The sequence below is a fragment of the Eulemur rufifrons genome, chromosome 30 (assembly GCF_041146395.1).
Source record: "Eulemur rufifrons isolate Redbay chromosome 30, OSU_ERuf_1, whole genome shotgun sequence".
In the NCBI taxonomy this organism is placed as follows: Eukaryota; Metazoa; Chordata; class Mammalia; order Primates; family Lemuridae; genus Eulemur; species Eulemur rufifrons.
Genome location: NC_091012.1, coordinates 87,773,347 through 87,798,530, shown reverse-complemented (window position 1 = coordinate 87,798,530; position 25,184 = coordinate 87,773,347). Strand labels below are relative to the sequence as shown.

The following is a 25,184-nucleotide window of genomic DNA, read 5'->3' as shown; positions in this document are numbered from 1 at the left end:
GTGTCCATTTGGGGTAGAGCGTGGATCTTTCTGAGCTGGTAGGGGCAGGGCAAATGGAGGGAGCAGGGTGTGTTTTAAATGCTATAGATTTTCACTGTTCATAGTAAGATTTGGTAGATTTTCTTGAATCATTGTTTCTTTATTTGCTATATGCTCTTAGGACAATTCCCAGAGACTTAAAACTGTTGTATTAAAAATAATTTTCACCACTTATGGTTCTTTTTCTGGAGAGAGCATCTATGGAGTTCCTCTCACCGCCATTCTGGAATTAGTCTCCTTTGGCCATTATTTCTCCAAAATGTTTTTATGCCTCCTCCCCTTGAGGACTACAGTTCACATATATAAAACAGCTTGAGGATGTCCCAAAACTCACTGATTGTCTCTTTTTTTTTATTTCTCTTTTTTTCTGCTTAATTTTAGGTAGTTTCTAAACTATCTAAACTTGCTATGTGATCTGATAAGGAAAACCCGTCTGTTATATTATTACTTGGTGCATCAGCCACCTGAGACTCCCCCACCCCTCACAGAAGACCCGCATCAGCATAATGCTAACCTATTACCTGGCTCGTTAGCCACCTGAGACCTGCCACCCCTCGGACCACCCCAACTTAATTAAAGTGGGAAAAATCGGGTAGATGGGGCTCAGAATTTGGTGGTGATGTAAAGGACCCCCAGGGAAAATTTAAAATTCAGCTTGCCCTTCACCTGTGAGAACAGAGTTGTTCCTTGAAACAATAGAAAAATCCTTGGGTAACCTTTAACTGATTGTTTTAATTGCTTCAATCTGTATAACCATATGTGTAGATGTAGTTAAAATTTACTAGGACCATTTAGGTTGCACAATCTCCGAAAGAATGTACTTTGACTAAGACTAATGCTTTCTGCTTCTGTAAACTTGCTTGCTTAAAGATTGTTATTGAAATAAGTGGTTCAAGGCTGATCCCAGGCCCCCGCAACAATGGAAAATATGATGTAATGCTATCCCAACCCTTGTGTTAGAAGTCACGTAGTCCTAACTCAAATTAGTATAAAACCTCCTTGCTTTCTCAGCTCCGGGATGCTCTCTGTGTCTGTCTCTCTACAGCACAGGGGTAGTCGCTGGCCAGCTAATAAAGACTCCTAATTTGACTCAATTTGGCTTTCAAGTGGTCATTTTCTCGCGCTCTGTACCATAACAGGAGCCCACAGGCGAATAAACCTTGATTCTCCAACTCTCCGTGTGCCGCTCGGTTTGTCCTCAGGACCACTCGCTGTAACACTTGCTGTAACAATCAAGTTCACCAATCATTTTTCTGCAGTGTCTAATTATCTGTTAATACCATCCAGCATATTTTTTCATCTCCGTCATTTTTTTTAACTCTAGTTCACTTTTTTTATTTTTCATGTTTCTCCTTAATATGTTTATATTTTCTTCTACATTTTTGAAGATATGGAATGTTGATATAATAACTGTTTTAATTATTTTCTTCAAATTCTATTATCTCTGTTGCTTCTGGGTCTGATTTTACTGATTGATTTTTCTTGATTGGTTGTATTTTACTGCTCCTTTGAATGCATGGTAATTTTTTATTGGATGTCAGTGTGAACTAAAATAAAATCTTAAGGCTCTTCCCCCCCCTCCCCCACTGGCTGGCTGAATGGATCCCCTCATGGCCAAAGGAATATCCTAAAACTAAATTGCCTGCCAGGAGAAAAGAGGTCAGACGTGCCTCATCATTCCCCCCCCTCCCTTCTTGAGGACATCCTTTGTAACCCATTAACAGGCCTAAGGGGCCGGGCACAGTGGCTCACGCCTGTAATTCTAGCACTCTGGGAGGCCAAGGCGGGTGGACCTTTTGAGCTCAGGAGTTTGAGACCAGCCTGAGCAAGAGCGAGACCGTCTCTACTAAAAAAATAGAAAGAAATTATAGAGACAACTAAAAATATATAGAGAAAAAATTAGCCGGGCATGGTGGCACATGCCTGTAATCTCAGCTACTCAGGAGGCTGAGGTAGGATTGCTTGAGCCCAGGAGTTTGAGGTTGCTGTGAGCTAGGCTTACACCATGGCACTCTAGCCTGGGCAACAGAGCAACACTCTGTCTCAAAACAAAAACAAAAACAAAAACAAAAAACAAACAAACAAAAACAGGCCTAAGGATAGGCAAGACAAACCTACAGGTCCTCAATTTACACAACAAATGTATGTCTGGTGGCTTATCTCTGATAAACAGTGTGGACAGAAAAATCCAAACTCTGAAATATTTGAAAGAAGTTTATTCTGAGCCAAATTTGAGGACCATGACCCAGAGCCACGCCCAAGAGGCCTTGAGCAAGTGGACTCGCTGTGGCTGGGTTACAGTTTGGTTTTGTACGTTTCAGGGAAAGAGGGGTTACAGGTAAAGTCATAAATCAATACGTGGGAATTACACATTGGTTTGGCCCGAAAAGGTGGGACATCTCGAAGCGGGGGCTTACAGGTGGGTTTGAAGATTCTTTGGCTGAGAGAGTTAGGCTTTATCTAAAAGACCAGAAAGGAAATGCTTAATTTAAGATAAAGGTGTAAGCACCCTAGGAGGTCCAGACAGGAGAATCTCTCAAGTTAAGATAAGGATCTGCTGGGATGCTTGAGTTGAGATTGGGGCTTTCTGTCTTTTAGGTGATGTTAATGCTATACCGGAATCAGGTTGGGAAGTAAACCACACTATATTTGGTTAACAAAAACCTGCTTAGTGGGATTTTACCATTTGTGAGCCTGACTCATCTGGCCTCCTTAGGAACGAATTTGAGCAAAAGGAAAAAATCAGAGTTCAGTCCTCAGCAGCAACTATGTTAAAACATTCCAAGCCTTTAGACAAAGCTTCATGTCTTTAACCAATTACAAGCCAAAAAATCTTTAAACGCACCTATTACCTGTAAGCCCCGGCTTCAAGATGGCCCACCTTTTCAGGCCAAACCAATGTATGCCTCCCATGTATTGATTTATGACTTTACTTGTAACCCCTGTCTCCCTGAAATGTATAAAACCAAACTAACCCAGCCACAGGGAGTCCACTTGCTCAAGGCCTCTTGGGCGTGGCTCCGCGTCATGGTCCTCAAATTTGGCTCAAATAAATCTCTTTAAAGTTATTTTACAGAATTTGGCTTTTTTTCTGTTGACACCAGATATTGTGAATTTCACCATGTTGGGTGCTAGATATTTTTGTTGCCATTAATATTCTTGAGTTTTGTTCTAGGATGCAGTGAAGTTAATTGTGAATAATTTGATCCTTATAAGGTTTGTTTTTAAGCTTTTCTGGGCAGGTCCAGAGCACCCTTTAGTCTAGGCATGTTTCCCTACTACGCACTACATAAAACTCTTGTGAGTATTCTAGTCTATCGTCCATGTAGTACCAGATTTTTTTCCACACTGACTGAAGGTAAAATGAACTGTTTCTGGCCATGTATGAGATCTAGAGATTGTTTCTCCTGCTTCTTTTGGGTGGTTCTTTAGGGTCCCCACTCTAAGAATAACTTCCATGTAGTATTAATTCGTACACAATTAAAAGAGCTATTAAAACTTTAGGCATGCAATTTCTAAGATCCAATAAGTGACAGAGGGTTTGAGAGTAAAAATGAGCATAATGCTTATAATAGAAAATTCTCCTCAAAAACCCATTTCTGACATTTAAAAAACAATGTCAATGTCACTAAAAATAACACTGACATGAGCTAAATATTCCAACAGCTGTCATTTTAGGACTCCTTTAATTTGATGAGAAACATTTGGTCCCCTGTTGTCTGAAGAGAAGACTTTATATAGTACCTTCTGTGTACACAGCCCATCTCTCTGATATCCTTAGCAACCACCATATTGCTGCTCATCCAACTGCTCCAAAGCCTCAGGTAATGGGGTGGAGGATTATGGAAATAGCAAATTCTGAAAATATAATAAACTCAGTAATAGACTGCATTAATTGGTGACTTGTAGCCCAGTTTGATAATGTAGCACAGGGTCTCATACAAATGCACTTATTAGATTTGATGATTCTATTGTCAACGGAAAAAAAGCCAAACTCTGTAAAATAATTTTAAAGAGATTTATTCTGAGTGAAATTTGAGGACCATGACCTGGAGCCACACCCAAGATGCCTTGAGCAAGTGGACTCCCTGTGGCTGGGTTACAGTTTGGTTTTATACGTTTCAGGGAGACAGGGGTTACAGGTAAAGTCATAAATCAATACGTGGGAGGCATACATTGGTTTGGCCCCAAAATGTGGGCCATCTCAGCGTTTAAAGATTTTTTGGCTTGTAATTGGTTAAAGACATGAAACTTTGTCTAAAGGCTTGGAATGTTTTAACATAGTTGCTGTTTATCAGAGATAAGCCACTGGACATATATTTGTTGTGTAAATTAAGGACCTGTAGGCTTGTCTTGCATACCTTTAGGCCTGTTAATGGGTTACAAAGGATGTCCCCAAGGGAGGGGGGCATGATGAGGCATGTTTGACCTGTTTTCTCCTGTCAGGCAATTTAGTTTTAGGATATTCCTTTGGACACAAGGGTGTCCATTCAGTCAGCCAGTGGGGAGGGGGGTGAGCCTTAAAATTTTATTTTAGTTCACACTATAAAGACAGGACACAATTTAAGGTAGGAATTCTTAACTAGGGTATGTGAATATATTTCAGAGCTTCTTAAAACTCTCTGAAATTGTAAAATTATGTATGTATTTTTACGTGAAGAGTTTCCATAGTTTTTTTCCTGATTCTGAAAGGGGTGCATGACCAAAATAAGGTTTAAGGCAACCTCAAATGAGTTCAAACACTGTCCCTGTCTTTCTCCCTTCCTACTATTCCCCCTTTCACTTGTGTCAACAGTGTTCACAGAAATGATATAGTGTAGGAAATCAAAATATTTCACTTCAAAATACACTTCTTTGACATATTTTGAGATGGCTGTTCAGAGGGCCTACAAACAGAAGTAGCCCTGCAAAGCTGCCTTTTGTGGGGGAGATTTGCAGCTGTAGAGAAAATTTGCATTGATGTAGCCAAGTTTTCTCAGGCTTTCCCTGGTCCATATATAGGAAAGATTAACTGAGAGTCTGACACTTTTAAAGAAACTTTTACCATCTAATCTCTGTGAGGGCTGCTACTGTGAGATTTCATCTATAAAATAAGACCACTTTTGCTAGGCAGGTCTTCTCTTCTCCCCCTCCTATGACTTGTTTTGCCAAGATCCAAGCCCCCATTCTTTCTGTAACCTCAAGATGGTATATAACCTTCTGAACCTCATTGGGAAGGTTGGGGTAGTCACTCTGTGGTTCTCCCCGTGTGCACGTTAATAAATGTATGCCTTTTCTCCAATTAATCTGCCTTTTGTCAGTTGGTTTTTCAGTGAGCCTTCAGAGGGTGAAGGAAAGGCTTTCCCTTGGCCCCTACAATAGCTTATGGCAGTGAGAGTTACTATCATGAAGAAGTAGATTTAAAAGCTAGATTGGGCAGCACTAGAAAAACTCCATATAATACATACATTTTTAAGTTTATCAACAAGGACTGTAGTGTCTATACCTTTTGAAAACAGTCATATGAATGCGAAGTTGTTTCTGATGACTTTGGCTGAGCTGAAGTTGTTCAAAATTTTTGGTGAATAAAGAGTAGAAAACTTCATAAGTTTATGACTAAAGTATTTAAAAATAAAGTTTAGAAATAGGTGTTCCAAATTCTCCTTCATTTTTCCAGCCCCTGGCTTTGCTGATGGCACCGTGCTATGCTGGACACTCTCTCTGCCCTGGTTCTCTTCATTCCCTCAAGTGCTCCTCTTCCCCTTCCCAATCCTTGAGGGTGGCTCTTCCTCTAGATCTGTGCGTTCTTAGAAGAGTCACAGCCCACACCAGCACCCCTGAGGGAGTAAGGTCAGCATCTTCAGTCCCGTCCTCTTGTTCTAGCTCCATTTTTATCTCTAGTTGCCACCGGAGCATTGTTGTTCCAAATTTTCCTCTCTTGTTATAAAGCACACTGGGTCACAAGCCCTCTAATTTTCTTCCAGCTCAAGAATTTGGTTTAGGGCGATTGGACCTGACAAACCAATGATCACTTAAAAATGCACATCTCATATGATCCAACATTTCACTTCTAGGACTCTGTCTTACAGAAATACACAAATCCTAAATACACATGTACAAAGATGTTCTTTATACCATTAATAAAAGAAAAACATTAGAACAGTTTATAGGGGAAATGGTGAATTATGGTATATTCATACCACAAGAGAGTAAGTAGCATTAGAAGAATAAGGCACATCTGTAAGAACTGATATAAAAGGATTTTGAAAAACAAAAAGAATTAGGTGCTTCAGGTGGTTCTGTTAAGATAACCAAGGCAATGATAGAAATGCAAGTCTGAAGTTATCTCTGGATCACTCAGCTAATCAGATAGACATAAAAGAGTCAAATTAATTTTACTCTCAAGAAAAGAAGTTTTTATAGATTGAAAATATGTAGGTAGAAAACAGTAAGCCTCAAAGTTTAGGGGAAATGACAATCAAGTGAAGAAATGGTTAAAATTTTTAATGTTTCCTGTCTTATCTTGGCAATACTGGGAAATAACCCCAGTATTCCCCTTGAGTTTTTACATCTCACAGCACCCTCAACTCTCAGAACCTGGTAGCCCTGCCACACACAGACTCTTTGTGATTCAGAAGTAACTTCAGATTTGCATTTGTATTGGGTCCCTCAGAACCATGTTACTCTAATAAGTGTTTTCTAATTGTCTAGGATAATTTATGTATGGTATGACAGTGGATTGTTAAGTATAACTTAATGAGAATTTTTGACTAATTTGTAACCTACATTCTTTAATGTTCTAAAAGCAAAACTTTTGCTTTCCCTGTACAGTGAATTGTGTTTTATTTTCATTGAGATTTTTATATGCCAGATTTATTTTAGAGTTTGCCAACATTGTCAGGATCTGCATCTGAGACTGCACTGTTTTGCAAAATTGATTTGAGTACTTCAGCTAAGGTTTATAAGGAAAATTTCTTTCAATACCATAAACATATTCAAATACTATTTAAAAAAAAACATTTGCTTAAAATGTACTTTTTGCTACCATAAATTTCCCACCCCTCTAGAGTTGGAAGTCTAAACATTGAAACATTGTGCTACCATGTGAGAATGAATATTTTAATATTCAAAGAGAAACTGACTAATTTTTCAATATCATTGTATACAGTGACAAAATTAGATTTCAAAAATTTTATTATTTATAACATGTCAATATGTTCACATGTTCCTGTATAAAGCATTATACATATATATTTATATCTATGAATTAAAATTTCCCTTTAAATGTCTATGCCTTAACTTTCCTTGGTAACATTTACCCAAAATTCTTGTATACAGGTTTCTTTTTTATGCCTTTTTTTAATCTAGAAAGAAATTAGTTGTCCTTTGTTTCTAATATGATATGAATTTTTTACATTGTGTTTGTGATGCAAATTCAAGCTGTTTGTAGCTGATGCATTAAAATAAATGAAATGGGATTTTCAGCAGAGATATTTGAGGTCTTTACCTAGGACAAAGTAAGTACTTTTTTATAAGCTTAGCTGGAATAAAAGACTTCTTTCTGGTTTTGTGTTAAGTCTGACCTCTATGGATTGGGCTTCTCCTAAGTGATTCAAGTTATCCATTATTTAGTCAGACAGTCAGCAATGACTGTTCCAAACTGCAGCTTTCAATGCTCTGCATTTTCAATGACTTCTGCCTTCTTGGTTGGCTAATTGGGGAGCTTTCTCCATTCTGTATGAAAAGGACTTTTTGTGCAAATGGTGCACTGATTGAGGGAAACTTTATTTGGGGCTTACTTAATGAGGGGTCTCTTAAAATACTTTTCTGTGGGTAATGTATGATTTAGGAGCAAGTGGGCTACTGTGTTCTTTTCTCAGGACCATTATATTCTTTTTTACAGGTGACATGCATTTGGAGAATAATAAACATAGTCTAAAATGTAAGAAAAAGCAAACCAGAGTTCACATCTCCCTTAGGCACACATGACAAGTTCTTTCTTTTTTCTTTTACTTATCACAGTGCTAGAGTGAAAGGCAGAAGTGTGTGAGGCTGAGTAAGGCTGAACATGATTAAGTGCCATTAGACTGGTCAGCTTTCTATCTCAAAGCCATCGTTACTTATTTCCTAACTCATATTCATGTTGGAACATAAGAAGAAATACTGAACACATAGGATAGGGGGGTATTCAGAAGATGAGATGTTACTGAGGAGTCTACATACAACACATACCAATCAATCTAGGCGTGAATAAACTCCACTATACCCCCATGAAATGAGATGTAGAGAAATTTCCATTAGAGTGGTCTGAAACTTTAGGCTTTGCTGATATTGTTCAACAAAACCATAATATAGAAAAGAAACAACAATTTTATGCATATACTTTTAATAAAGGACATAGGAAGATAAAGCTGGCCAGCATTGTCAGTATTTCTGCAGCAAGACACATGGTTTTAAGAATACTATATACAGTCACTTTTAGCAGATTGGTGGAAAAAAGGATTTGTGGAAAATTGGCAACTTGAGCTTAACTGCTGAGGTCCCCAGTGCCTTTCTTTTTCTGGCTCTCCAATACAGTTCATGTATTATTACCAAAACCCAGTCCCAGCTTTCCTGCTATGTTCCTTTGCAGATTTAGCCAGCAGGGTGAAAGCAATCATTCCTTGAATGCATCTTATTGTTTTTTCCTTTAACACCATTCCCTACTAAGAATCTATCTCCTGATATATTGAATTCATTGTCTATTTTAATTCATTCTGCTGATGGCCATGTATAGGCTGCTCCAAATAACACATTTAATGGTTTTGGACACTGTGCAGGACACAGCCCTAGCCCTTTTGGGGAAGTAAACACTTACGTGTTGCATGCTGTTAGGAGCCACCCATTCATTATTACATTATATCCCACATGCAAAAGGCTACACTTTAATATGGTACATTACAGCTATGGTTGAAGAAATGCAGATGTACCATACCTAATCAACCATTTCCTACTAACTGGATGGAATTCATGAGTTTTCTAAGAACATGGGACTTGTGGAAGAGCCTGATGATCTTGTTAGATGCCCTCTATGCCTCTGCACAGAACATGTCTTTTGTACTAACTCAGTCTCTCAGCCACTCTGAGAGCAGAGGTTCTGGAATGTATAAATGGAATGTTCTTTACCTGCTTTGATTGTTAGACTTTTTTTCTAAAAGGAGAGGACAGAGAATCATTCTTTTAAAATATCTGCTCTTGATGACCAGGCACCCTGCTTTGGGGAAAGTGTGTGTGTATGTGTGCGCGTGTGCATGTGCATGGGCACATGTGTATGTAGATACGTGTGACAAGAGACAAAAAGGATAGGCTTTGAATGACTTATATTCCTGTGAATTTGGGCCTTGTTAAATTTTAGGTGCATGTACAATAATGTATGTTCAATACTCTTAAAACATACCTGCTAAGATTGTGCTTAAATCTCCATTAACCTCAATGTCTACACGTTGTGCAATTTGGCATAAACACGGGGAAGCACATTGTTTTTTCTGGCAAAGACAGCCTGAGATTGGGCTCCTGGGTGCCACAGGAGATAATGGCACTGGTGAAAGATATGTGTCACATAGGGCAAGTGGGGGAAACAGGCACATATTGCATTTCTATCACACAGAAAATAAGAATTGTATAAATTGCACACTTTAAGATTTTTGACAAAGTGGGACTCTTTTGGAATGTGATCCTGTCCTAATTGCTCTTAATGTTCTAAGCTGTTCCATGGTAATTCCAGTACTAGGAAGCCAAGTCAACAGTATACTAGACATGGTAACTGTGGGCTCTGCCCAAGACAGCTATGTGCTTTTAGAGGGCACTTCATCTCTTTTCCCCTTAATTTTTCCAGCTATTCCACGGGGAAAATAATTTTAATTCTCTTTCCAAGGACATTGTTGGAACAAATGGGAAAACATTAACAAAGTGCTCTAAGCTCTGTAAGAACAAATCAGCAATGAGGATGGAAGAAAGGATGAAGGACACTTTTTTGCTTAGAAATACTATTATGATTAAACTTTTCATTCTAGTCCTGAAATTAAAGACATATAAGAGCACTAGGGAGTTAACGTAGCACCTTTCAGCTGTAGGATTCTAACAACAAGTATCTTCATTTTGCAAATGGGGAAGATTAGTACCAAAGATTGAGGAATGAGATCCCACAGGGGTTACTGGATAGGGATCCAAGGAAACGCAAGCAAAGGAGGCAGATCAGGGTATTCTAATTATTAAACAAACCTCTCTGTCTTCTGGATCAGTAATTAACCAGTTGGATGCCTACGTACATTGGTCAATACTCAAATGATCCATGGATAGGGATGTCATCAGAGTCTATATACTAATGGGATCAAGGTGCTAAGATAAGGATAGGGTTTCTTTTTTCTCCAAGCCCCAGGTAAAACCCTGATTTAGGGTGGGCACAGTGGTTTACACCTGTAATCCCAGCACTTTGGGAGGCTGAGGCAGGAGGATTGCTTGAGGCCAGGAGTTCGAGACCTGTCGAGTAAGACTGTGTCTCTACCAAAAAAAAAAAAAAAATCCCCCTCAAAACCCTGATCTATTTGGCCTTTTGAAGATAGTGTAAATCTGTAAGACATTTGACAATCAGCTTCGCATTTCCCCCAAACCCTGATCTATTTGGCTTTTTGAAGACAGTGTAAATCTGCAAGACATTAGACAATCAGCTTTGCATTATAGCTCTCTTGAGTTTTACCCTCCTAGTGCTTCCCTGTAGTTTACTGACACTTTCTTTTATGACCTGATTTCTGTGGGAGCTGACTGCTGATACACTCTATGCATCAAAGAAGTTCTTGATGCCTTTCTGACTTTGAATCATAGTTAGCAGCTTCTCTGCCTAAACTCTTGGCAGAAGATGATAGATAGGAAAGGGGAAGATTGCTTTGAGGCCTACTGTCTGTGCAGTAAGTAATGGCCCTGCATTTAGAGAACGGTACATTTCTATATGAATAGAAGGCAAGGCTTGTCCGTCAGAAGACCATGTGGATGACCAAATAACCTTTGAAGAGAAACCTAAACAAGAGAGTGTTTTAGAGAAAGAGCAGAAGGGGGATAACTGTTTTCCATCTGAACATATAAGATTTCATCATGAAACCCAGTGTGCATAGTCTTCTAGGCTGCTTCCTGGCTTCTGAGTTTGAGAAACAGGCCCTAATAGATTTACTCATGTCTACTATTCTCTCAAATGAAATGCTGATTACCATTCATTTAATTTATGCTAAAATCTCACCTTGGTCTGGGAGGCTGAGGCGGGAGGATTGCTTGAGGTCAGGAGTTCAAGACAAGCCTGAGCAAGAGTGAGACCCCCCCACCCGGTCTCTACAAAAAATAGAAAAATTAGCCGGACTTGGTGGCACACACCTGTGGTCCAAGCTACTTGGGAGGCTGAGGCAGGAGGACTGCTTGAGCCCAGGAGTTTGAGGTTTCAGTGAGTTATGATGACACCACTGCACTCTAGCTGGGGTGACAGAGTGAGACCTGTCTCAAAAAAACACACAAAAAACAAAAAAAAACAAAAAAAAAAAACAAACAAAAAAACAAAAAAACCCCACCAAAACTCACCTTGGTTAAAATGACATAGGGGGTCCAAATGAACCGGTTTTGTTGTTGCTTTAAAAAGCCGGACTGCCCACCTTCTCAGCTCCACTGGAGCCCCAACACTGAATTGTTTGTGGCAAGTAACTCTCTTTTACTCAAGAAGATTTTTTTGGGGGGATAATTTAGTAAACCTAACAATCCCTCTAGAAGCTCAATTCCTTGATATCTGTAAAATGCCTCTAACTCCCACTGATCTCTGTAAGAGTTGTGAGCTTTTATTGTCAGCAGGTGGGCACTGGAGTGCTGGTTGAAAAATGAAAAACATCAATACTCTTAAGTATTATTATTATAAAGAAGCAGCATTAGTGTTCATACTCATTGATTCAGGCACTAGGACTGAAAAAAAGGCTGATTATAAATAAATGGGGAAATGGATGTAAACTATTTTAATGGCTAAACTACCACTGAAGCTAAAAAAAAGAAGGCAAGGAAGGAAGGGAGGGAGGGAGGGAGGGAGGGAGGACGGAAGGATTGATTGGCATATTTGGTTATCACTATCTGTACATTAACCCTTGCTGTGAAAACAGATTTTTAGTGCTAATCCTCAGGCTAATGTCAGCTGTGAAACTTTACCCTTATGAATAGTATTGTCATTAAACCTGAAAATGACCCTGAAAAACCCTTAACAAAACATATGGTCTATAATTTAGGCTTGTAGTTTTTCTTTATCATAAAAATAATTCATAAAGGCTAAAACAAAGCTAGGTAGCACATAAATGAATAAAAGTAATTGGACAATTTCACCACAGCCTGGCATTAAAGGTCTTTAAAACACTAATTGTTATGTTTAATAAAGTAGGAGTCCTGACCTGATCTGATTTGATCTTCTCAATTAGCTGTGGTACTTTCAGGAATCTCTGTGACAGAGAACAGGTTTTACATTGCTGTTCGATTCCCAATTTGAAGACCTTGGTCACAGTGTATTGAATTACCCTCTCAAATTTTAGATACCTGATGTAAGGATGGTTTAAAGCTCAGCAAATATTTAAATTGCTATTTAGAGAAAAAGCATGATTAAATAAATGCCTCAGATTTTTTAACCTTAATTTTCACAACACGATAGCAGAATTTTGTATAGATATGCTGCACATACACATGTCTATAAATGCACATGCACACAAGCAGCAAATATAGTCTGATTCCCCTCAACATCAAAAATACCCTATAGATATAATTAATAGTCTTTCTATGGGAATTAAAGACTCCAAAGAAGTCTTCTGAATTCCCTCTTACCTGATAAAATGAATGAAAAAATATATATTTTACATTTAGGCTTTCACAGATTAGGGGAGGGGAAATGAAGAAAGAAAGGAAAACTGGCTTGAATTAACTGCTACCAAATTGGAGTTCAGTCAGTAAATTAAATAATGTAAAGTCCTGAAACATTTGCACAGCAAGTATTTGATGGAATGCTTTCAAATTGTGAAGCTTTCAATCCAACATGGTGACTTATTTTGAAGATTAGAATGGTTCCCAACACTGAACTCTATAAGCCTCGTGGGAGATGGTGGATCCTGGGAATGAAGAGAAGAAATTCACAGGTGAGCTGAACAGCTGTAAATATTCACACATTAACACCCATTTGACAAGAATATGCAACCGCTATGAAAAGCATAGATTAGCATTGAAAAATGTTAAGTGAAAAAGGAAGGATGCAAAACGCTATTAATATTTTTAACCCAAAAATTGTTACCTGGAACAAAAGACTGAGGAAATACACTAAACTGTTGAAAGTGGTGGATTCATGGGTAATTTATTTTCATTTTCTCTACTTTCTACTTGTATTTTCCATATTTTCTTTAGTAAATGTATAATTTGATAACTTAAAAATAATTTATTTTTAAAATCCACACAGAAATTACATGAGCTTTCAATTCTCAATTTGAATTCTATTATAGCTTTGCCTCTTGGGCAAATAATGTCAATGGACCTTAGTTTTCATATCTGCAAAACAGGCATAATAAAATCTACCTAAAGCAATATCTAGCATATAGTAGGCCTGCAAGTAGCTTTTATTAGTATAAGCTTTCTGGAAAATAATTTGGCCATATACAGTGGGCCTTTAAAAAATTCATGCCAGTAATTTTGCTTCTAGGATTCTTTTTCATGGAAATGATTATAAATGAGCAGAAAAACTTATGTTCAATGATATTATTCACATTATTCATAATAGTGGAAAATTGGATAAAATCTTAATGTTGGATAGCAGAGAATGGTTAAATAAACAGTACCTTGAAATAATGAGAAATTATTTTTGGTGTTAGTGAAAAAAGCAGAAATAAAAAGAGAATATAGTACGATCTTAATTTTTAAAATATATATTCATAGAAAATATTGGAAAGATACAATAAAATGTTAACAAGAGTTATCTTTAGGTGGTAGGATTATGAGTGATTTTAGTTTTCTTCATAGATTTTTCTCTTTTCTATTCTGAGTATGCTTAATATACTTTCGTTTAGAGATGGGGTCTCACTATGTTGCCCAGTCTGGCCTTGAACTCCTGGGCTCACACGATCCTTCTGCCTCAGATTCCTGAGTAGCTGTGACTATAGGCACATGCCACCACACCCAGGTAATATACTTTTAAAATTAATTCTAATATGTATTATTATTTTCTGATTATAAGAGCAATGCATGTTCATCATAGAATACTTGGAAAATATAGAAAAGAATACAGAAAAATAATGACCTATAATCAGAGGTCTGTTTTCAGAGACTGTTTTCCATCCTCCCTCCTCATTCATTCATTCATTCAAGAAATATTTATTGAATACTTACCATGTGCCAGGCACTGTGCTAGGGGCTGGTACTAAAATGTGAACAAGACATAGTCACTACCCCCAAGGAGCTTACAATCTTGTGTGGGACACAGACAAGTAAATATTATAGCACAGAACAAAAGTATCTTGTAACAGTATTATGGTAGCACCAGGAAGAGACATATAGTTCAGCTGTGGGGTCAGTCAGTGATACCCTAAATAAGTGATGTGGAAGCTGAACCCTGGAGGATAAATATTATCTAGCTAGCTGAGGGGTGGAGGAGGTGGGAGGTTGCTGAGGAAGCCTCCCAGTCAGGGGCATGTTTGAGGGACTGAAAGAAGTAGAGTGTGGTTCAAGCATAGAGTGTGGGGATAGGATTGGTGGAGAGGAAGCTTCAGAGTTGAGAACTGTGAGATGAGCCTGGAGAGATGAGTGGGGGCCAGATCATGAAAGGGTTTGTAAATCATGTTAAGGAGTTTCAGACTATGCTGAGGACAATGGAAGAGCCATGAACAAATTTGAAATTTTCATCATTCTAGTTGTAACATGGAGAATGGACTGGAAGAGGGACAATATTGAAGGCAGGGAGACCAGCTAAGAGGCTATTTCAGTGATAAAGATGACACATGATCTAGAGGTCATAGTAATTAGAATAGAGAAAAGTGCACAGCTTCCAGAACTAGAAAATAATTATAATCAACATACCTTGGTGATTAATTAGATGGGGGTGAGGGAAAAGGAGTGAGAGCAAAACAGGAAATGGATTTTTATTTTTTTGGTTGGGGTGAAGTTGAAAGGCACTTGGTTACTCAGGTCTGGAGCTCAGGAAAGAGTTCTGGGCTGGAGACACATATTCAGTAGTTGTCAGCCTATATGTATGGTCTTTAGCCAAAGAACGGATAAATTCCCTAAAAAATAAGTAGGGCGATGGTCAGAAGAAAACCCAGCAAAGTTTGGGAAGACACTATTCTAAGGAGGCTTCCAGTGGTAGAGGGGAGGGAAGAAGAGTGTAAGAAGTTTGAGAGAAAGTAAGAGGTTTTCCTTTTTGCTTTAATTTTTAAAATTTAAATACAGTAAAATTAACTTTTGCTTGGTATGTAGTTCTGTGAGCTTTTATAAATGCATAGAATCTTGTAACTATCATCATGGATAGAATGTGGAACCTCCCCTCACTCTTAACCCTGGCAACCACTGATGTGTTTTGCTCCCCATAATTTTGCCTTTTCCAAAATGTCATACAAATGGAATCATACAGTATGTAGCTTTTTGAAACTGGGTTTTTTCACTTACTATAATGCATTCAAGATTCATCTATGTTGTTAAAAGTATCAATAGTTCATTTTTTTTTATTGCTGAATAGTATAGTTTGTTTATCCATTCACATATTGAAGGATATTTGTTTTGTTTTCTAGTTTGGGGCTATTCCAAATAGAGCTGCTATAAACATTCATATACAATTTTTTATGTGAACACGGGTTTTCATTTCTCTAAGGGAAATATTCAGTATTGGGATTGCTGGGTCAAATGGTAAGTCTTTGTTTAACTTTATAAGAAAATTTATAAGGAACTGCCAAACTGTTTTCCAGGGTGGCTTTACTATTTTGCATTCCCAACAGAAATGTATGAGAGTTTCGATTGTTCCACATTCTTGTCAGCACTTAGTATCGTCACAATATTTTAAAAAAATTTTATCCATTCCAGTATTGGTGTAATGGAATCTCTTGTGGTTTTAATTTGCATTTTCCTAATGGCTAGTGATGTTAAGCATCTTTTCTTGTGCTTATTTGCCATTAATTTGTATATCTTCTTTAATGAGGTGTGCATTCAAATCCTTTGCTCATTTTTTATCATGTTGATTTTCTGCCCTTATTTTTGAGGTTTTATAGCACTTTACATATTATGGCTATAAGTCCTTTATCAGATATGTGTTTTGCAAATATTCTCTCCAGATCAGTAGCTGGTTAATCTCTTTTGTTTCTTTGTTTGTTTTTTGAGACAGAGTCTCACTCTGTTGCCCCAGCTAGAGTGCCGTGGTGTCAAGCTCACAGCAACCTCAAACTCCTGGGCTTAAGCAATCCTTCTGCCTCAGCCTCCTGAGTAGCTGGGACTACAGGCATGTGCCACCATGCCCGGCTAATTTTTTTCTATATATATATTTTTATATAGATCATTTCTTTCTATTTTTAGTAGAGATGGGGTCTCGCTCTTGCTCAGGCTGGTCTCGAACTCCTGACCTCGAGCGATCCTCCCGCCTTGGCCTCCCAGAGTGCTAGGATTACAGGCGTGAGCCACCACGCCCGGCCTGGTTAATCTCTTAACAGTGTTCTTTGCAGAGCAAACATTTTTAATTTTGTTGAAGTCTAATTTGTAATTTTTTTCTCATATATATATATATATATATATATATATATGTTGAGACAGAGCCTTACTCTGTCACCTGAGCTAGAGTGCCGTGGCATCAGCCTAGCTCACAGCAACCTCAAACTCCTGGGCTCAAGCAATCCTCTTGCCTCAGCCTCCAGAGTAGCTGGGACTACAGGCATGTGCCACCACACCCGGCTTATTTTTACTATTTTTAGTAGAGACGGGGTCTCGCTCTTGCTCAGGCTGGTCTGGAACTCCTGAGATCAAACGATCCACCCACCTCGGCCTCCCAGAGTGCTAGGATTACAGGCGTGAGCCACCGTGTGCAGCTTTCTTTTATGTATCTTACTTTTGATGTCATATCTAAGAACTCTTTTTCTAACTCAAGGTGATGAAGATTTTCTCCTGTGTTTTCTTCTAAGAGTTTTATAGTTTTACATTTTAAATTTAGGTCTATGATCCATTTTGAGTTAATTTTTGTATATGTTGTAAGGTGTATATGGTGAGGATGTCCAGTTATTCCAGTACCATTTTTTTTTTTTTGAGACAGAGTCTCACTCTGTTGCCTGGGCTAGAGTGAGTGCCGTGGCATCAGTCTAGCTCACAGCAACCTCAAACTCCTGGGCTTAAGCGATCCTACTGCCTCAGCCTCCCGAGTAGCTGGGACTACAGGCATGCGCCACCATGCCCGGCTAATTTTTTTTGTATATATATATTTTAGTTGTCCATATAATTTCTTTCTATTTTTAGTAGAGACGGGGTCTCATTCTTGCTCAGGCTGGTCTCGAACTCCTGACCTCGAGCGATCCACCTGCCTCGGCCTCCCAGAGTGTTAGGATTACAGGCGTGAGCCACCGCGCCTGGCCTACCATTTGTTAAAAAAACTATTTCCTTCATTGAATTGCCATTACACTTTTGTGGAAAAATCAGTTGACAATTTTTATGTAGGTCTATTTCTGAATTTTATTGTCTGTATTTTATATTTTATCTTCTTTCATTGGTTTATGGGACCATCTTCCTGCCAATATCACACTATCTTGACTACTATAGCTTTATAGTATGTCTTAAAAATTTGATAGTTTGAGTCCTTCAACTTTGTTTTATTTTTTTCAGAATTGTTTTGGCTATTCTAGTTCCTTTTATTTTCTATATAAATCTTAGAATTATCTTTCTCTACAAAAAACTCTGCTGAAAATTTAATTGATATATAGATTTAACTGCATTAAATCTATATATCAACTTGAAGAGAATTGATATCTTAATTATATTGAGTCTTCTGACCCATGAACATGGTATGTCTCTCCATTTATTTAGGTCTTCTTTGGTCTCTTTCACCAGTGTTTTGTAGGTTTCAGCATTCAGACCCTATATATGATTTGCTAGATTTATACCTAGCTATTTAATTTTTTTGCAGTTATAGATGGTATTGTGTTTTTAATTTTGGATTCCCAAATGTGCATTGCTATTGTACAGAAACACAATAGATGTTTGTGTGTTGATCTTGTGTGCTGTGAACTTACTAAACTCCCTTATGAGTTCTAGGAGTTTTTGTAGATTCTTTGGGTTATCTATATATGTAATAATGTCATCTGCAAATAAGGATAGTTTTATTTCATTTTTTTTCTAATTGAGTGCCCTTTATTTCTTTTTCTAGCCTTATTGTTTATGTTAGGACTTTCATTATAATATGGGATAGGAGTGATATGAAAGAATGCATAAAGCTGTGGTTAATGGAAAAAAGAACCACCAGTAAGTAAGTAGGTAAGTAGTGGAGACATATCAGGTCAGTTGAGGCTGGAGATCACAAATTTGTAGTCAGTTGTAATCAGTATTTGTAATCAATTGCATTATTTTTGTAGTAGTTCTCAGCAGCCTGGGTACAGGAATAGAGAAGGCAGACATTTGGATTGAATTTGGAATTTGAGATTTTACTGAATAGGGTGGCAATAGAGTTAGTGAGATAAGAACATTGGCAAAAGAGAGGTTGAAGCAAGTGTCTAGGCTGGATAGAGAAGGAGGTTACCCATGTAAAAATCTTTGTCTTTACATATATATATATATATATATATATATATATATTTTTTTTTTTTTGAGACAGAGTCTCACTCTGTTGCCCGGGCTAGAGTGCCGTGGCGTCAACCTAGCTCACAGCAACCTCAAACTCCTGGGCTCAAGCGATCCTTCTGCCTCAGCCTCCCGAGTAGCTGGGACTACAGGCATGCGCCACCATGCCCGGCTAATTTTTTCTATATATTTTTAGTTGTCCATATAATTTCTTTCTCTTTTTTTAGTAGAGATGGGGGTCTCGCTCTTGCTCAGGCTGGTCTTGAACTCCTGAGCTCAAAGGATCCGCCCGCCTTGGCCTCCCAGAGTGCTAGGATTACAGACGTGAGCCACCGTGCCCGGCCTTTACTTATATTTTTGTTATGCTTCTTTTCAGTGTTTTTCTCTATATGTAGATATACTTTAATATCTAAAAGTTTAAAATTAAAAATGTAACTTTATAATGTTTTCAAGGTTCATCCATGTGGTAACATGTATCTTTTTGTTGCCAAATAGTATTCCATTGTATGGACTTACCACATTTTATTTATTCTATTCACCAGTAGATGGACATTTGGGTTGTTTCCACTTTGGGCTATTACGAATAATGCTATGAATATAATCATATACAAGCTTTTGTGTTGCCATATATTTTCATTTCTCTTGGTTATATACCTAGGAGTAGAATTGCTGGGTCATCTGGTAATTCTATGTTTAACATTTTGAGGAATTGCCAAACTGTTTTCCAAAGTGACTGTACCATTTCATATTCTCACCAGCAATGTATGAGGGTTCTGATTTCTCCACATCCTTGCCAGTACTTGTTATTATCTGTGTTTTGGATTGTAGCCATCCTAGTGGATGCTAAGCAGTACTTCATTGTGATTTTGATTAACTTCCCTGATGGCTAATGATGTCAAGCATTTTTATGTGTTTATTGGTCATTTGTGTATCTTCAAATGTATTCAGATCCTTTGCCCATTTAAAAAACTGGTTTTTTAGAATTATTGAATTGTAACGGTTCTTTATATATTCTGCATACAAGTATCTTATCAGATATTTGATTTGCAAATATTTTCTCTCCAAAGACCACATATTGTAAGATTTCATTTATAAGAACTTTCCAGAATAAGCAAATCTATAGGGATAAAATTGTGATCGCCTAGGAATGGGACTAGGAGGAATGGGGAGTGACTGCTATGGGGTTTCTTTTTGGAGTAATGAAAATGTTCTAAAATTGATTGTGGTGATGGTTACATAACTTTGTGAATATACTAAAAACCACTGAATTGTATGGTTTACATAGTCGAATTACATGGTATGTGAACTGTATCTCAATAAAGCTGATAAATATACTTTTAAATTTAAACTGCACTGGGCATCTACCCAAAGGAACAAAAGACATTCTGTTAAAAAGACATCTGCACTCGAATGTTTCTAGCAGCACAATTCACAATTGCAAAGATGTGGAAACAACCCAAGTGCCCATCAATACATGAGTGGATTAATAAAATGTGGTATATGTATACCATGGAGTTCTCAGCCACAAAAAACAATGGTCAGCTAGCACCTCTTGTATTATCCTGGATAGAGCTGGGGCCCATTTTACTAAGTGAAGTATTACAAGAATGGAAAAGCAAGCACCATATGTACTCACCATCAAATTGGTATTAACTGACTTAACTGACCAACACTTAAATGCACATATATAGTAGTAACATTCATTGGGTGTTGGGCAGGTGGGAGGGGGGAGGAAGGGATGGGTATATACACACGTAATAGGTGTGGTGCGCACTGTCTGGGGGATGGACACACTTGAAGATCTGACTTGGGTGGATCAAAGAGAATATATGTAACCTAAACATTTTTACTCCCATAATATACTAAAATAAAAAAATTTAAAAAACTTCACTCATATACCTTTTCACATAACTCTATTAATTATTCTACAAAAATAATTATTTTTAACGGTTGTACAATATTTCATCACAATGATGTACCAATTTATTTCACCACTTTTCTACTGCTAGATATTTAGTTTTCTTTCAAATTTTCTGCTCTTAAAGTGATGATAAATAGTTGTGGAGATTTATGATTATTTCACTAAAATATATTCCTACAACGGAGTAGTTACCAGATAAAATTGTATTTTAAGGTTTTTATACATGTTCCCAAACTGCACTAAAAAAATTATCTATGAATTTAAACTCACATCAGCAGTGTATGAGAACATCTGTTTCAACATGTTCCTGCCAACACTAGGTACTACAAATTATAAAAATTGGCTGATTTAATAGAAAAAAATTAGTATTAAATATTTTAGGCTATTTTAATTTGTATTTCTTTACAGTGAGGTTGAACAATTTTTATATTTATTTTTCATTTTAATTTTCATCTGGTTCATTGTTCACATCCTTTGCCCATTTTCTAACTGTTGTGTTTTTCTTTTGCTTACTGATTTTCAAGAGCTTTGTAAATTAAGGATATTAAATTTTCCATGTTGTATATTTATTTGCCAAGTTTGTCTTTTTATTTTGAAGAAAATATCATCTAGAATCAGTGCATTGTTTTGGGTAAAAGTTATGGCAATACATTTTTATGTACAAAAATTTGAGACAAAATGAAAAAATGTTAGCATTTATTAATTCTAAGTTGTAAACACATGGGTATTCACTTTATCCTTTATCCTTTTTTTAATTTAAAAAACTTTTCAAAAGAAAATAAAGAAAAATAAGTATAAGATATCTAATAATTTGGATATACATAACATTCATCCATTCTACTGATAGACATCCAGGTTGTTTTCAGTCTGGAGCCTTTACAAATATCACTGTACTAATTATCTCCATATATTTTAAAAAATTCTTCATATCTTGATAAGTTTTAAAATGCTTCCCCCTTTTTTGCTGGATTGAGTTGGTTACCTCCTCTTATTGTGGAGAGGACTCACTTCATCCTGCCTTTTGATCTTTTTACATGTGTAGATCGTATTTCTCTAAGATCTTCCCTCTAGATACTTAAGTCTTAAAGCCTTGGCCTTTTTTCACAGTTCAGCTCTTTAATTTTTCCCCTTCCTTCTCAATAACATGAGCATGGATTCAGTATGTCCTCAAAGCCTGCCTTTCTCTGAAGCATCTGATTCTAGGGACTCTTCATCAATGCCTGTGATTTGTGGGCCTGAAGAAAATTATCCATCCTTGCAAATGTCTTCTGCTGAGTTGCTCTACACAAAGACTGGAGAGCCCTGATCCTTCCACCAGTCCCGAAGTAAAACTACCCACTTCTTCAGAGAAGAGTGTAGTGAAGAAGAAAGATAAGGTCCAGGTCAAGAAACAGAAGAGCAGAACTGTGTTCTCTCTGACCCAGTTGTGTGTACACAATGATAGATTTCAGAGACAAAAATATCTCAGCCTCCAGAAGATGCAAGAACTTTCCAATACCCTGAACCTTACTTAGCTATAAACAGGTTAAGACTTGGTTCCAGAACCAGAACATGAAATCTAAGAGGTGGCAGAAAAACAACTGGCCAAAGAATAGCAACAGTATGACACAGAAGGCCTCAATACCTACCGAATACCCAGGCCTCTGCTCTTTCTACCACCAGGGATGACTGATGAACACATCTAGAAACCTTCCAATGTGGAGCAACCAGACCTAGAGCAACCCAACCTGGAACAGCCAGTCTTGGAGCAACTATTCCTGGACTAGCCAGACCTGGTACATCCACGCCTGGAACAATCCTTTCCATAACTGTGGAGAGGAACCTCTGCAGTCTTGCATGTTGTTTCAGCAAAATTCTCTTGCTAGTGATTTGGAAGCTGCCTTGGAAACCACCGGAGAAAGCCATAATGTACTATAACAAACCACTAAGTATTTTAGTATCCCACAAATCATGGATTCATTCCTAAATTACTCCATGATCATGCAGCCTGAAGATGTGTGAAGATGGGTATATTACTCAATTTCAGTCTGGGAAGTGGCTGAATCTGTCTTCCCCCCTCGTAGGATTTTTCTTGTTTTAGAGCTAAGTATTCTGCCATGATACCCTGGTTCTCATTGTGCCTACTGTGTCGATTTGAGGGTGGGGTATAATTGGAGTCTAACCAAAGAAGTTCCAGTAATCTTGACTGCTATGGACAACATGATGTCTCTGGATATAGAGAGGTAGATATAATAATAGTTTGGATATCTTTAATATTTAGAATCTGACCACAAGAATAGGAAGTAAAAAGTACAAAGATATGTCATGAAGGATTATTCCCATTTTCTGGGATTGAGAGGCTTCATTTATTAAAAACCTCAATTGTTCAGGTAAAGTGTTAAGCTATAAGGCACTTCACTGATTTCCTCTACCTCTTTTGGTTCTGTGTTTTACTACAACCCCTAATTTGTTCATTACTCTAATATTTGTAGACAGATGTTTTGTATTTGGCTGCATCATGGTGATATCAGTACCAGTATGGCTGATTTAAGTACAAATGAATAAAATATCCATTTTACCAAAAAGAAAAGCTTCTGCCACTCTTACCTTCTGTGTTTCCAAACACTTTTCTATTATTATCTAAACATGACTTTGTTGCTCCCACAAAACTAATCAGTTTATTAATTTATATAGACAGAGTACCCTGGAAAAGGCATTGCTTAAAGTCAATTTTGCTTACCTCAGGAAGCATATAAAAATGTATCTCATAGTTCAATAATCACTCAATATGCCCTAAAAAAGGGTAACATAGTCATATAAATTTGGGAAATAACTTTTTCCACTTTTGGGGATTCACAAAGTTCCTTACCATACTAAAAGTCCTGATAAGTACTGCATTAAAGACAAAGTTCCATGATATGCACAAAAGAAAGAATCCAATAGTCAAATAAGTTTAGGGGGCTACTACAAACTCCTTTTTTTATGTGTGAGACAGGTTATCTCTCTGTTGCCCGGGCTAGAGTATAGTGGTGTCATCATAGTTCATTTCAACCTCAAACTCCTGGGCTCAAGTGATCCTCCTGCCTCAGGCTCCCAAATAGCTGGGACTACAGGTGCAAGCCACCATGCCCAGCTAATTTTTTTCTATTTTTAGTAGAGACAGGGTCTTGCTCTTGTTCAGGCTGGTCTCAAACTCCTGATCTCAAGTGATCCTCCTGCCTCGGCCTCCCTGAGTGCTAGGATTATAGGCGTGAGCCACTGTGCCTGGCCTACAGTTCCCTTTCGAGAAGTTACAAGACTTATTAGCATAGTAAAGGCCCCAAGAATTCCTACACTAAAGACAACTCTGTAATTTTGCTTATATAGGGTTTCATAAATGTATTCACCAGAGAACTTCTTTTCCCTTAAACATCTGACATGTCAAAGTACTAGTGTTTTATAGAATACCCTTAAAAAATGCTAAAATAAGAAGATTAGAGAGATGAGCACCATGGCTAACTGAAATCTAGATACTACTACCATACAGGTTGTCTTACCTAAACATCGAGCATTTCATCAGGGCTTTGGATAAGAAAACAGATTTAATTCTTTCTTCTTTTTAATCATTGATTATAAGTGAAGGTTTTTAAATGTACTGCCATAATGGAAATAGCATGCTTTGAGGTTGGACAGACCTGGGTTACAATCTTAGGTTAGCCACTTACTAGTTAAACCTCTCTGCACTTCAGTTTTCTCATAAGTAAAATGGGAATAATAACATTCATCTCACAGAGCTGATGTGAGGATTAAATAAGATAACCTATGTCAAGCAAAGTGGCTGGCAGATACAAGGTCTTATATAGTACCTATACTTGTATACAGTAGAAATTCTGTAAGAGAAATAACTGAAGACCTGAGAACCACAGACTGCTAGGCTTCCAAATAATTGCTAGCTTTTTCATGGGAAAAGAATTGGAAGTCTTATCAGAGCAGAGCTTTGAGTTCTGTGGTATTTCTGTTACTAAAATCCTCCTTGTAATACTGAATGACACTGGGTTTATTTACCTTTGAGTTTTGCAAAGAGAAAGTTGTTTAGCTTTTTGCTAGGCCAAAAAGAATCCCATTTGTAAAGCTGTCTGCCACTGATTAACAAATTAGTACCATTTTAGGAGGGTTGGAGTGTAGGGATGGTGCTTTTTGCCTGTTAGTGGGTATTATTAACTGACATAATGGAGTCAGGCAAGAAGAACCAATTTGTAATCTATACCATTTCAGAGAACTGGAATGCACCAGGTCAAGGGTAAAAATTCACAGTAGGAAAGTAAATAACCTGAATGTGATGTCTGGCTGTTTCTGGATCCCCTGGGGTCTTTTAGCACAAGTGACACAAGTGTGAGTTTGCAGGGAATAAGGGTGTCTTTTTCAGTACACTGCACAGGGAAATTATGTATAGAATTCCTGC

General features: G+C 37.5%; 1 pseudogene; it reads left to right on the top strand.

Annotated features, from left to right (window-relative positions):
- Positions 1-21,908: 21,908 nt before the first annotated feature.
- On the top strand, positions 21,909-22,765 carry LOC138378588 (homeobox protein NANOG pseudogene; annotated as a pseudogene).
- Positions 22,766-25,184: the final 2,419 nt, after the last annotated feature.